Below are 14626 nucleotides of genomic sequence, written 5' to 3'. Positions count from 1 at the left end.
GGTGGTGAGGGTATATGATGGAGTTTAAGTCTAAGGTAAGGTGTGTATTTTGTTTTGAATTGTGAGTCTTAATTGTGTAAATCTTACTAGTTTGTTTTCTCAGTTCACAAATGTAGCTGGTTCATGAATTGGATTTTACTAAGTTATTCTTTTGTTTTGAGTGATATGCTTTTATTTGCCGCGGTCAATTGTACTTTGTAATAACTCGATGACATTTACCATTAATTGGGCTATCATAAAGTATATTGGCATCTAATATCATGAAACTTTCAAAAAGTTGGATTTTTCCCATGAACTTTAAAATTAGCAAATAATATCACGAACTTTACCCGGGTTTGTTTTTTCTCATGAATAAAAATGTAACATATATGACCCAGAATATGAATGGTTTGCATATTTTCGTATTTTATTTGCACATTACCGAATAATAATATATTTAATGAATATCATTGAAGATTGTATTTAATAAATTCTAGCAATTCAATATAGGCATATATATATATATAGGGGTGCGATCATATCATAACTCATATTTATGTGATAACCTAATAACTCTACCATTTTATGGGTCAAAAGTGATTTATACACGATAAAATGATATTTTTTCAGCATGCATAAAATGATACTTTTATTCCATAAAATGATATTCTATTCCATAAAATGAGGGTTATTAGGTTATCACCATAAATATGGGTTATGATATGATCACATCCCTGTATATATATATATATATAGTTAAGATTATTTTTTTATAAAAGTAACAAATTTATAGTATAAAAATTATATTTTGTTTTCAATATTAAATAGTGATTTCAAGGGTTAATATATATAATAACGTGTGTGATTGTGCATGATATTAAATATATACGTATCTGTACATAAGTATGTGTATGTGTATGTGTGTGTTTGCTGATTAAAAGTCAATATAACATTATGTGTAAAAAAAATAAAAATAAGAAGGAATCGAAGTTGTTGTGGAAATTAGTTAAAACATTTTATATACCTTGATTTGGAAATCAATAGCATGTATATCTAATGGAGAGGAAATGAGGGTGTTATAAAAACATATTATTATTAATGAATGGATAATTTTAAACTATACCATAATAATTTCAATGCAATGACATTATGCTAAATAGTAGTGCAACGGACACGTATTAAATCAAGCAGCTAAGTGTCATTCTTAAAATATTTTGGAAAAGGATAACAGAAGCTTGACACACTAAGTCGGTTGACTTTGTGAATAAATGATATGTTGCAAAGGGAATCAGGGGGACACATTAAAAATATCAGAAAGGAGAGATAGAAAAAAATAAATAAATTAGGAAGAAAGAGAGAGAGATAGAAAAAAATAAATAAATTAGGAAGAAAGAGAGAGAGTAAGTTCTATTCGAGGAACATTAATTTGGATTAAAATTATAAATATCAGAAAGGAGAGATAGAAAAAAATAAATAAATTAGGAAGAAAGAGAGAGAGAGTGAGTTCTATCCGAGGAACATTAATTTGGATTAAAATTATGAAAAATGTTTTAGAGACATAATGTCTCCAAGCCATAATGTCATAATGAGGTTAAAATTGTAATCTTATACTATATTATATTTTAAATTAAATCTATACTTTTTTACATCTACCTTTTTGCCCTTACATCTTAAATAAGGATGTGGTAGCTTAATTATGGAATATATATAAATGTGGAAGATATGATTTAAAATTAAAATATATACCTAAAGAAGTAGAATATTAGAGAAATGGGAGATTTATTCATAAATATTTTATTCAACATAATGTTCCAAAACTAAGGGAATAAATTATGAGACTTGAACTTAATGAATAAATTATGAATCCATTTTATAAAAATACCAATCCTATATTATTTTCTTCTTTTTTCTTATATAAAATATTAGAGTTTTAAGCTCCATTCAGTATATCAATAAATAAATTAATAATAATAATAATAATAATAATAATAATAATAATTGACTTTATAGTTTTTATTTTAAGAATTTTGTAATTTTTTATACTACTTCTTTCCTTTCCAAAATTTTAATTTATTTAAATTTTTTATTCTTAGAACATTGCAATCGAACTTCGATCAAATAAATAATTACAAGGCATTTTCTCTTTTGCTTTATAAATAATTGAGTTATTAGCTCAATTCACTATATGATGAAATAAAATTAAGAAAATATGTATAATATATTAATACTAATTGGGTGTAGGTTTTTTTATATCACACTTACTATTCTAAATTATTCAATTTTGAAAATTTAATTTTTTCAAATTTTTAATTTTTGGAAAATTATTGTCGAACCTTAGTCAAAATAAATATAATACTAATTGAATTTATTATTTTAATTTTATGTATTTTTTAATATTAGTACTCTAGTTTGATTTTTTAGTATTTATTTTTATGTTATTCCTATGTAAAATATATAATATACTCTATTGAATTTCACCGTTAGCTTTATTAGTCTTTATTATAGAAATTAGATCACCCCCTAATGATCATGCTAATTGATTTTATCCAAAAATAGCTTTTGGTTATATTTGTCCACATATAAAATATAATTATGGCATAGAGACATAAGAGTATTATGGCATGGAGACATTATTTCTCTAAATCACTAACCTAAAATTATTTAGGAAGAGAGAGAGAGAGTGAGTTCTATCCGAGGAACATTAATTTGGATTAAAATTATTTAGGAAGAGAGAGAGAGAGAGTGAGTTCTATCCAATGTTTTAAAAATCGGACCGGCCGGTGAACTGGCGTCGTTACTGGTTCACTGGTTCAACCGGTTCACTGGTCGAACCATTGGTTGAACCGGAATATATAATAAACACATATATTAAATATTATTAACAAATTTAATATTTTTATGTATTAAAATAGATGATGTTTATTAATTTAAGAAAATTTATTTCGTAAAATAATATTATAATTAAATACGAATTAGGTATTAAGTTTAGATAAAAATATTCATTGATGTCAATAGCTAGGGTATATAAATTAATTATGTAATATAAAAAATTTATTTATAGTAAATAATGAATCTTATATGGTACTAATAATAATATAGATGGTAAGTAGAGCATCATTAAAATATAGAGGATGATAATTATTTATATTATAATTAACAATTATATTAAATAATATAAAATTAAAATGAATTATTAGTTTTTGTAGATAAAAATTTAATGGTTAATGTATAAAAATATTTGATGTTCAAATTGTTCAATGAGCTCATGTGGTGGAGTGGTAGAGGTCTTCTTATGTAGAAGAGAGGTCATGAGTTCAACTCCTACCAACAACAAATTTTAAACATTTTTAAACAAAACAATATTGAACCGGTTTCCGGTTCACGGTCCAACCGGTCCGGCCGGCCGGTTCTGCCGGTTCACAGCGGTTCAATGCATTGGTGGTTTAAAGGAGTGAACCGGACTACCTACCGGTTCGCGGTCCGACCGGTCGAACCGGCCGGTCCGGTCCGGTTTTTAAAACATTGGTTCTATCCGAGGAACATTAATTTGGATTAAAGATTGTAGATGAAGCTTAAGGAATCAAGGAATTCGATTATATCATCTGTCGTAATCAGGTATAAATCACATTTTTAATTTTATATATTTTATGTGATTAATTGTTATCTGTTAAATTGGAGTGAATATTTGAATTATATGATATGAGACTGGTTATGTGTTATTTGATGGTGATGGTGCAATATAATGTGGATATGTGATTTGTGTAATAGATATGTTTATCTATAGTGTTGGAGTTAATTGATGGAATATATGGATACGTAATTGATGCAATAGATATGTTTTGCATATGGTATTGGAATTAACTGAATCATTCGATTAAAGAGGATTTGTGATAGTCTTGTCCTGGATCTGAAATCATAGTGGACATAATGGGACCTTCGGTCAATCATAATGGAACCTTCGGGTCAATCATATTGGGACCTTCGGGTCAATCATATTGGGACCTTCGGGTCAAATCATATTGGGACCTACGGGTCAATTCACAGTGGGACCTACGTGTCAAATCATAGTGGGACTTTGGGGTCAAATCATACTGGCATATTGGAAATCCCGGGCAGATACCAGGCTTGAACTGTCACAGAATAATAAACCGAACAAAGTGGCATGTGCATGTGTATGGAACTATTTTTAATATTTGTTGATAATTGTTATATATATTGGTTAAAGAATATGTTTGATTTTTGAGCTGTGGAATTAAAGGTAAGATTTATATACACTGAGTTGTGGCTCATATAAACCACTAATATTTTTCAGGAATAAGATATCAATGATGCGTGGGTTGATGTGAGTTACAGTTATAAAGGGTCGGCAGCTGACGCATTTTGGCAACTTTCTCCTCCTCATCATTTTTGCATGTAGATAAATGTGTGTTTTAATGTAGTTGACATGTGGATTATTTATTTTAAATTTTGAATTTACTTATAGTAAGTGTATACGTCATAAGAGTTGAGGTGTGACAGAAAAAATTTCCACAAATAATATTATGATACGGATTTTTTTCGTTTTTCGACAACAATTTTAAGAGTTTCAAGTTTTTTAATCTTTGAAGATAGTTTTTCTTGAAGCACACCCTCCAAAATTGTTCTTCAATCTATTAAAATAACATGAAATTTTTCATTCGTGGGAAAAAACAAACCCGAAGTAAAGTTCGTGATATTATTTGTCAATTTTAAAGTTCGTGGGAAAATCAACTTTTTGAAAGTTTCATGATATTAGATGTTAATATCCCTTATAATTAGTACACCCTCGGTCCCTAATAATTCGTCACCATTTGACCGACACGGGTTTTAAGAAATGTAATAGAAATTGAGTTGAAAAGGTTGATGACACATGGGTCCTACTTTTATATATTAGTGATGCACTTTTTATTAGCACTAAAAATACCTGCAAGTATACATGGTAGATCTAGTATAGCTAAAGGTCAGTACCGGGATATCGAACACATGGAATATAATTGCAACTGACTATCATGTACTAAGCGTCAAATACTATCTAGAGAAACAAAAGTTTTGGGTTTGAAACTAAACAAAATTAAATAAAGTAAAACGATAAGGGCAAAGAAGATAGAATTAGGCAAATAGAGGAATTTCAAGGATAATGATTTCATTGACTCTTTAGTTATTCTAATTAGTTCTACGTTCATCCGACTCAAGTTTTACCACGATCTCTCTTTATCATGCATCAATACTCATGTCACAATTATTGTATGAACATATAAGATAAACCAATCAAAGCTATCACCGATCAAAGATTGACAATAATCAAGGTAACGGCCAATTAGTCGAACAAAAGTTCAAGAAAAATCAAGTGGAAACGAGTTCTGAACATTAAACATAAAAAGAACTACATAAAAGTCAATTACTATCAAACCACAAAATTCTATTGTTTAGCAATCCATAGACAGATGAACTAAAACAATAATTAAAGTACGAGACATGAAATAAACAAACAAAACCCAAGGATGAATCTTGAAGTCTTCATGCTCCTCTTGCCTTGCTTCAATCTCCAAGAATGATGGAAGAATTAGGTTATGGAGTAGAGAAGGAGGATGGAGGGGGAGGCTATGGAAGGGTTGAATTCTATGAATGAGGTTATGGGGTATATATAGGCTTTAGAAGGATTTAAATTTGGTAATAAGTGTCCTTCAAGCATTAGGAAATATGTAATTTTCGTTCCCCATAGTAGAAGAAAAAGATTTGGCTTCACAAGGTAAGATCTTCTTTCCTTCTTCAAATTCCCGCATAGACTGCAGCTAGCAGCTTTGCGCGACTTTGGTAGAACAGCCATAACTCTCTCCACAAAACTCCGATAGGGTTGATTTTTGAACCATATTGAAGCTCTTTTCAAGACGAATAGAATGGTATGTAGAACGCTCCGATAATACTTCAGGATCGCCGTAAAATTGAGTTTGAAGACAGCTATCGTGCGCCGCATTTTTGTGGCGGGCCACCGCACCTTGGCCGGCGGTCGCCGCGCGCAGTCCAGTAGCTTCTGAATCCTTCTGGCGGTCGCCACGCACTTCCTGGCGGTCGCCGGGCGTGTCTTTGTCTCCGCTAAGCGCCGGCGGTCGCCGGAAGTGTTGCGGCGGTCGCCGGAGGTCCTCTAGATTTCCTACTTCGCGTTTTTACTCCCTTTAGGCTCAAATATGCACATTTTTCACAAAACATGTCAAAATACCAAAATAGATAAAATATGCAAATAATGGACATGTAATGCAACTTTGACCTTAAAAACGGGCCAAATAATGGCCTTAAAACCGTGCAAAATCCGAGCGTATCAACTCCCCCAAACTTACATTTTTGTTTGTCCTCAAACAAAACAATAAAGACACAAAATAGACGCACGGAATGCACAAGGACTAGACGTCATAATTGCCTCAAAAAATGAAAGAATAGATTAAGCATGTATTAACGCAATCAAATCAAGCAAGACTTATTAGTGCACTTTCATTACTAACTTGTGGAACACCTTGAATTCACGCACTCACATGTGGCAAACTTCCAAAGATGGGAAGTGTTCTCTCACTCTCAAAGTGTATGAAGGTAATGTGTATATAAGCACTCAAATCATGCATCACGCAAAGTTTACCATAGGCTTGCTCAAAGTCTAATCCCTCCTCTACTAGATGTGATTAAGCTTCAAAAGTCCAAAAGGTCTTTATCTTTGGTTGTAATGTAGGCTCTTTGGTAGGTGATGAATATTTGGCTAAAAAGTGACTCAAATAAAAATATCCCAAGTAGAGTAAAGATAACTCCACTTTTCTAAACCCAAGACACTTTTAACACTTTATTTATTTTTCTCCTTCAACTCACTTTCCAATCCTTTAATTTTCTTTTCTTTTCTTTTTACAACCTTTCACACTTTTTCTTTTCTTTTTCTTTTTTTTTTTTTTTTTTCTTACACATCCTTTCTTTCTTTTTTCTAAGACCAAGCACATGTTTGCATTCTTTCTCAATTTCACAACTTGTACTTTCTTTACATTAAGCACACTACTTTTATACTTTCCCCTTATCTCTCCAATTCCTTTACAAATAAGATAGCAAAAACTAACTAACCCAAGGAATTGTCCCCATTATTTTGGCTTCCAAAGAAAAGGCTTAAAGGCTCAAACTTGGCTCCAAAGGGAAAAATTTTGAATTTTTGAGAGGGTCAAAATTTTGGATAAAAGTAGGCTAAGAAAAGATGGCCAATCATCCTCCTAAATCAACTTAAACACTATGTAAACTTAGGCAAAACTAGGAGCAAGTTCTAGAAACATATACATGCATGCAGATAAATCACACAAGAATGAAATATAGGCTCAAATCCTCACAAGGTATAAAGCATGATTCAAGGCGAACAAGCAATTCACTAATTACGCACCTTTTTACCAAACCATCAAATCAAAACATTAAGCCACACCTAAACATAGATGGAATGTAATATCATTGGCAACTCGATCTAAAGTGTGTCCCTAAACATGCGTGTTTCTAAGTTCTTCATGTTAAGTTCACGAGATGGATTCAAGAAAACATTTTTAGACAACAAGATTCTCCTACGGGTTTTTGAAAAACAAAAGTAAAAAACTTTAAAACAAAAAGAAAACCCTAAAACAAAAACCTAAACTCACGGACCACCACTTCATCCCCCAAACTTATTTACAACAAAGTGTAAAATAAGTTTGTAGAGTCGGTATGGACATGAGTGAACTACTAAAAAGAAAGCATACCTTGAAAAGTTTTGCGTAGAGGCTTGACGGGACGAAAATTCGAAAAATTCAAAAAATCGCGCTGGATACTGTGCCCAGGTGGCGGGCCGCCGCGGCCTGGCCGGCGGTCGCCGCACGTGAATAAATTCTTCCAGCGTTCAGGTGGCGAACCGCCGCTGCGCATGCGGCGGTCGCCACGTAAAGGTCAGAACCTGCGGAAAAAATTTCTCAAAGCAGAAAACGAAACAAAAACCAAAAGTATTCAAAAACTGGAAATAAATGGTTGGGTTGCCTCCCAACAAGCGCTTATTTTTCGTCTATAGCTTGACGTTCTTTGAAGCTCATGTTATCCCCCATCGTGGGAATTCTTTTGGGATGCCTTTGTACCTACAAATTCGCAATGTGAGCATAGAATGAAAAAAATTATAGTAGGATACAACACATAGTATTTAGCAATCCCCCAAACTTGAACCAAATCAAGGTGTAAGATAATCACATGCAAGACCAAGTAATCCACCTTGATTCAAAAATCATCCCCCATCAAGATCTCTATCCCCCACTAATTTGCAAGAATTTTCAACAATAGACCAAGACATGCAAAACAATATAAGCTCAAGAATATACACAAGTCATACAAGATAAAATAGCCTCACAATGCTATGAACATGAACTATGCGTATCAACAATCAAATCAACGGGGTATTCAAATTTCATCCACAACAAGAAGTTAATTCCATCACACCCAACAATGATCAATTCTAATAAATCCTACTCACAAATTCACCAACAAATTATCAAAAGTATATCATCCCCCATCAAACTCCATGGTAAACTACCAAAATATATACCAACAACAAAGTCATCCAATGAAAGTATTCAAGATCAAAGCTCAGAAATTATAAGAAGAACGTACCTTGCGTTGGTTGACAATTGAGCACAAGAACAATTCGGTAGAATCCAAAGAACTTAATTGAGTGATGTGAATTTGGAGTGTGGGTGTGTGAATAATGTGGAGAAATAGAATTTAAAGAGAGTGGAGAAAGTGGATGCTAGGGGTTAGAAAAAAAAAGAATGAAAGAAGGAAAGAAGAAACATACCTTAGGTTATGGAGTAGAGAAGGAGGATGGAGGGGGAGCCATGAAGACTCCCCTTTTGGGGGCTATGGAAGGGTTGAATTCTATGAATGAGGTTATGGGGTATATATAGGCTTTAGAAGGATTTAAATTTTGTAATAAGTATCCTCCAAGCATTAGGAAATATGTAATTTTCGTTCCCTATAGTAGAAGGAAAAGATTTGGCTTCACAAGGTAAGATCTTCTTTCCTTCTTCAAATTCCCGCATAGACTGCAGCTGGCAGCTTTGCGCGACTTTGGTAGAACGGTCATAACCCTCTCCACAGAACTTCGATTGGGTTGATTCTTGAACCATATTGAATCTCTTTTCAAGACGAAGAGAATGGTGTGTAGAACGCTCTGATCGGACTTCAGGATCGCCAGAAACATGAGTTTGAAGACAGCTGTAGTGCGCCGCGTTTTTGTGGCGGGCAGCCGCACCTTGGCCGGCGGTCGCCGCGCGCAGTCCAGTAGCTTCTGACTCCTTGTGGCGGTCGCCACGCACTTCCCGGCGGTCGCCGGGCGTGACTCCGCTAAGCGCCGGCGGTCACCAGAAGTGTTGCGGCGGTCGCCGGAAGTGTTGCGGCGGTCGTCGGAGAAGTTCTAGATTTCCTACTTCACGTTTTTACTCCCTTTTTAGGCTCAAATATGCACATTTCTCACAAAACATGTCAAAATACCAAAATAGATAAAATATGCAAATAATGGACAGGTAATGCAACTTTGACCTTAAAAACGAGCCAAATAATGGCCTTAAAACCGTGCAAAATCCGAGCGTATCAATTAGTTTTATAATAAAGAGTGAACTATATCAAAAGTCCATTACGTTTCCAGTTGTAACACTGCAGGTCCCTCAGAAAAAAAAATATCTCCACATATATCTAACCTTAAAATAAATCACGTATCTTGTTTTTTGTGACTAAAAGACCCTTCGGCCCTTAAAGGGCATTTTGGACAGAGCATGAACATAATGTCTGAGAATTTGCAGTGACGGCCTGCTGCATGCTGACATCGGTCACTGTTAACCTGATGCGATTTGACATGTAGCAGCGGCGGTTCGTATTTCTCCTCTCTCTCTCAACTCCTTCTCTCTCTGTCTCTATCTCAAATATATAGATAGAGTGTGTGTTTATGTATTAAATACTCAATTCAAAATTTTCACACCATCATTCACTTTTCCCTCACCCGCCTAAACCTCTGCAAACCCTCTTCTCTTTGCATGAATGACGCCAAAGCGGAAGCGCACTGGTACCTCCGGCACCGGCGAGTCATCTTCGCGGAAGTCATCTCGTCGTAAAAAGGAACCAACACCACCGCCACCGCCACCCCCACTGCCACCGCCCCCGCCACCAAGACATGCACCTGAGATCATAGATGTGGATAAAGAAACATGGGATATCCGAGATCCTGAACTAGATTTTTTCCACCCGGAAGAGGAATATAGTATGTTCTATTTTTAATTCAATCGTATATATACTGACTATTGTTGTGATTTAGGGCTCCAAATTTGAATTTTTTGTGAATTTGTTTTTGTTATTTTGGTTTTATTGTTGTTTTGCTTGTTTTGGTTTTATTTTTTGTTTCTGTTTGTCCGATAATTTTGGGAATTTAGGGTTTTAATTTTCTAATTTCTTCGGTCTTTTTGTGCATTGACAGAGGAACATCTAGGATCGTTTTCCATTGCTTTCCATCACGGTGGTTCTTTTTTCTTTACCAAGGAGGAAAAAAAGTATGTTAGGGGGTATTGGACCTTCTTCGACTTCTGTAACATAGAACAATTCGACCTCGTATACCTCTCGACCATGATCTTAAAGTTGAAGTATGATATGAAGATGATATGTGAGTTCTATTACTGTGATCCAAAGTACAGTGCTGACTGCAAAGGGTTTTAATAGGCGGCCCTTTGATGCCCATTATTGAGGAGCCACATCTAAAGGATTTCCTCAAAGTGGCGTCTACTTCGACAAAGCTAGTTCACATGTATGTTGTCGAGCTAACCCGGGCAGTGGCCTTACTGAAAAAAATGAAAGTTAAAGCTGAGGAACTTCTCAGATTCAGAGCGTTGAAAACCCCACGAGTCATCATTGAAGAAATTGAAGAAAGCGAACCAATTGTGCCAAATCGTCAACCGAGAAGGAAGAAGAGGTAGGAGGATCATGTGCAAGGGGACCAGAGTAAGCCTTTGATGATTGGCTGGTATGATAGGGATATTGAGTTTGAGGAATATGTTACTAAAAGTTTAGAAGATAAGCATGCTCAGTGGAAGAGGGAGGATAAGATAGCTCGTCAAAATTTGGAGAAAACATTTGAAGAGGTGGCAGCAGAACAACAAATATCCTCTGAAGCTGTAGCATCTGATATTGAAGCTATGCCAGTTAGGGAAACAGCAGTACTGTCGGATGGAACACCAGTTGAAGCAGTAGCATATGAGGAAGAAGTTAAGCCGGAAGAAGTTAGTGAGGCAACATCATTTGAACCAGCATATGAACCAGAACTTGGAGATGTGGTACCAGAAGCTCTTAATGTTATGCTGTAACCAGAACTTGGAGATGTGGTACCAGAAGCTGTGGCAGAATCAATAATAAGAGTTGGAGGAGATGTTGGAGATGTTGGAGGAGGAGATTTCCGTGCACACGTACAAGAGGTAATGAGTTATGATTTTGATTTCGTGTACATTTGTATATGAATTAGGATGCACCTACACCGTCATGTGTTGAACATTCCACACCGATTGGTCCAAGTGTCGTAGTTGACGAGCATCCTACTAAATTTGAAGCTGTAGTGGATCAACCTGATGCGAACAGGGCCGGAGCATATGTCCATGAAGAAGATGTATACCAACCCGTCATGGATGGTGGGTGTGAACCACAGTCAGAAATTAGGGTTGACAATGAATTCTTTCCGATTGTTGAGGACATTACTGATGAACTGCTCATGTTCGAGGTTGACCCACATGTGCAAGGATCAGCCCCAACTGAAGCTGCGAGAAAAACAGTTGATGAAGCTCCCCGACAGTTTTTCCAAGATGATTTATACTGTCATGCTTTCGAGTATGCTCCGGATGGATGTCATCTTCAGAATGAGGGATATACGACTGAAGATGAAGACGATGAGGTTGGCCATTTTATATCGTTAGCCAATATGTGTCAAGATGAACAGTTGTTTACCTCATTCTATGAGTCATTATGTCAGCCACAACAGCCGGCACAACAGCATTAGGGTGACGAGCCGGAGACCGGACGACAGGTTCCTCTAGAACAGAATGGTGCAGGCAGTGGCGGCAGTGGAGGGTCAGGGTCCAACAAACGGCGAAAGTTCTCAGCTGTTGTGGACAAAAATAACTTGTCTTCCGAACCAAACCCACTGTGTGAGCAAGAAACTGTTGATGAGCTTCAAGATCTACAAGAACTAGAGGATTTGGAGGGGTTGAGGAGGTGGGGTGTAAAGTACACACCTTTCAAGCTGACGAAGGAGCTTCCAGTTTGGAAGCCTGGTGATCTTTTTAAGGATCGAGATTTCTTCTACGAGGTCATGCGGCAGTACGCGATTATGACAAGACGACCAGTGCATGTGAGACAAAATGATGGAAAGAGACTTCGTGCCATCTGTAGAAGAAAGTCCTGTGAGTGGTATGTGTATGCAAGAAAAATCGAAACCCACAACAACACTGATTACGTGGTTGTGAATATGCAAAGGGATCATGCTCACACGTGCTCGCAAGTGTTGGAACAAAGATGGCTCACGGCGAAGTGGCTGGCTGATCGTTACTTAGAGAAAATCAAAGCCAATCCTCACATTCCATTGTCTGCTATACGGCAGTGTGTGGATGAGGAGTTCGGCCTTAAAGTTGGTAGGATGAAGGCATATCGGGCAAGAGACACCGCATTAGAAGGCATTTTCGGGAAGGCGGGACTCCAATACCGGAAGTTGTTCTACTACAAATCCGAGTTGGAGTGGACACACCCTGATTCAAGTGTGCACCTACACTATGAGAATTTCAGGGATCCTGACACTGTAGGCCCCAGATTCCTTAGGTTTTATTGTTGCTTGGGTCCTTTGAAAAAGGGTTGGATGCGTTTTTGCTGTCCAATTATCTTCCTAGATGCTTGCTTTTTGCGAGGTATGTATAGGGGTCAACTGATGACGGCTATTGGAATTGATCCCAACAACGGTTGGTGGCCTATTGCGTGGGCGGTGACTGAGGCAGAGAGCTACGCTCAGTGGAAATGGTTTCTCTCCTACCTAGCCGAGGACCTACAATTGCATGAAAATGCCCCTAGATACGTCTTCATGTCTGACCAGCAAAAGGTATGTGTTATGTGCTTTCATTATAACGTTTATACTTCAAATGTGATTTTTTATTTACGTATACTTTGTATGTGATTTAACCTATACATTAATACTTCAAATGTGATTTTTGAATTACTACATTTGTGGATATAGTAACCTATATACATTAATACTTCGATTGTGATTATAGAATGTAGAGTTTTTTTACACATGTGTTGTTGTTAACTGAATGTTGTCTTGTGTGTGTTCCATTTGTAGGGCCTCGCAAAAGCCATTCTTCAGGAGTTCCCACAGAGCGAGCATCGGTTTTGTGTTCAACACATATACAACAACTTCAAGAAGCGATTCATTGGGGAAAATTTTAAAGAGATGTTGTGGGAGCTTGCGTCCAGTACAACCAACGAGCAATATGAGGACTGGATGGATGAGTTGCGGAGTACATATCCCCAAGCACATGAATACCTACTCCATGTTGCTCCTGAAAGAAAAATGGGTGAAGGCATATTTCTCCACGCATGTCTGTTGTGATATTATCCTCAATAACATATGTGAGACCTTCAATTCAAAGATAGCAATTGCTCGAGAGTTGGAAATTATCACCATGTTGGAGGAGATTCGGACCAATCAGATGGAGAGGATTCAAATTACAGGTCAGTGGGTCAAGACCTATGATCACCCTTTGCCGCCCGTTATCAAAGAGATCGTGGATAAGTTCTACACGAGGGCTTCTTCTTGGAGATCAACATGGAATGGAGAGGATTCGTACCAAGTGTCAGGACCGTCTGGCCAGTATGTAGCCAACATGCGTGAATTTACATGCTCATGCAGATTATGGCAGCTGACTGGGATCCCCTGCACTTATGCAATCACAACAATCAACAAGAATGGGCAGGATGTATCAGACTACGTCTCCCGTTATTATTTAAGGTCCACAATGTCGATGTTGTACGAGAATGTCCTCTACCCAATCAATGGGATGGATAATTGGCCGAAGACTTCTGCTGTTGGATTTGAATTGGCGCCTCCAAGGACGAAGCGACAACGTGGACGGCCGAAGAAACTCAGGCGCGAGGAGCCCCAGGTTCGACATCACGAGAATGGAGCAGAGTCACTAAGGCGAACCTATATACTAAGATGTCGCCGGTGCGGAACAGAGGATCATAACAGGAGAACTTGCACCAATGATCCCCGAGTAGATGCTCGTATTGAAGTTCGTCAGAGTTCGTCACAGGCCACTGACCCATCTACATCGGCTACCCATAACAGTGCAGAGTCTTCAAACTCTCGTCAAAACCAAGAGGTAGTATTCACTACGAATATATGAATTCCCCACCCGTTGGACGTCTATTATAATGTTTGTTTATATGATACAGAACACTCCAGCTCCAGCACCTCGGAGGGGACGGCCTCGCACACGACAGGACGTAGAGGTAGAATTATCCATTCAATATATTTCATATCTAAACCGCTGCGCGTCAATCCTCACGCTTTGTTGTTTGT

This window comes from Salvia hispanica, chromosome 5 (assembly GCF_023119035.1).
Source record: "Salvia hispanica cultivar TCC Black 2014 chromosome 5, UniMelb_Shisp_WGS_1.0, whole genome shotgun sequence".
Lineage (NCBI taxonomy): Eukaryota > Viridiplantae > Streptophyta > Magnoliopsida > Lamiales > Lamiaceae > Salvia > Salvia hispanica.
The sequence above is the reverse complement of the archived record's forward strand: the minus strand, read 5'-3'. Positions refer to the sequence as shown.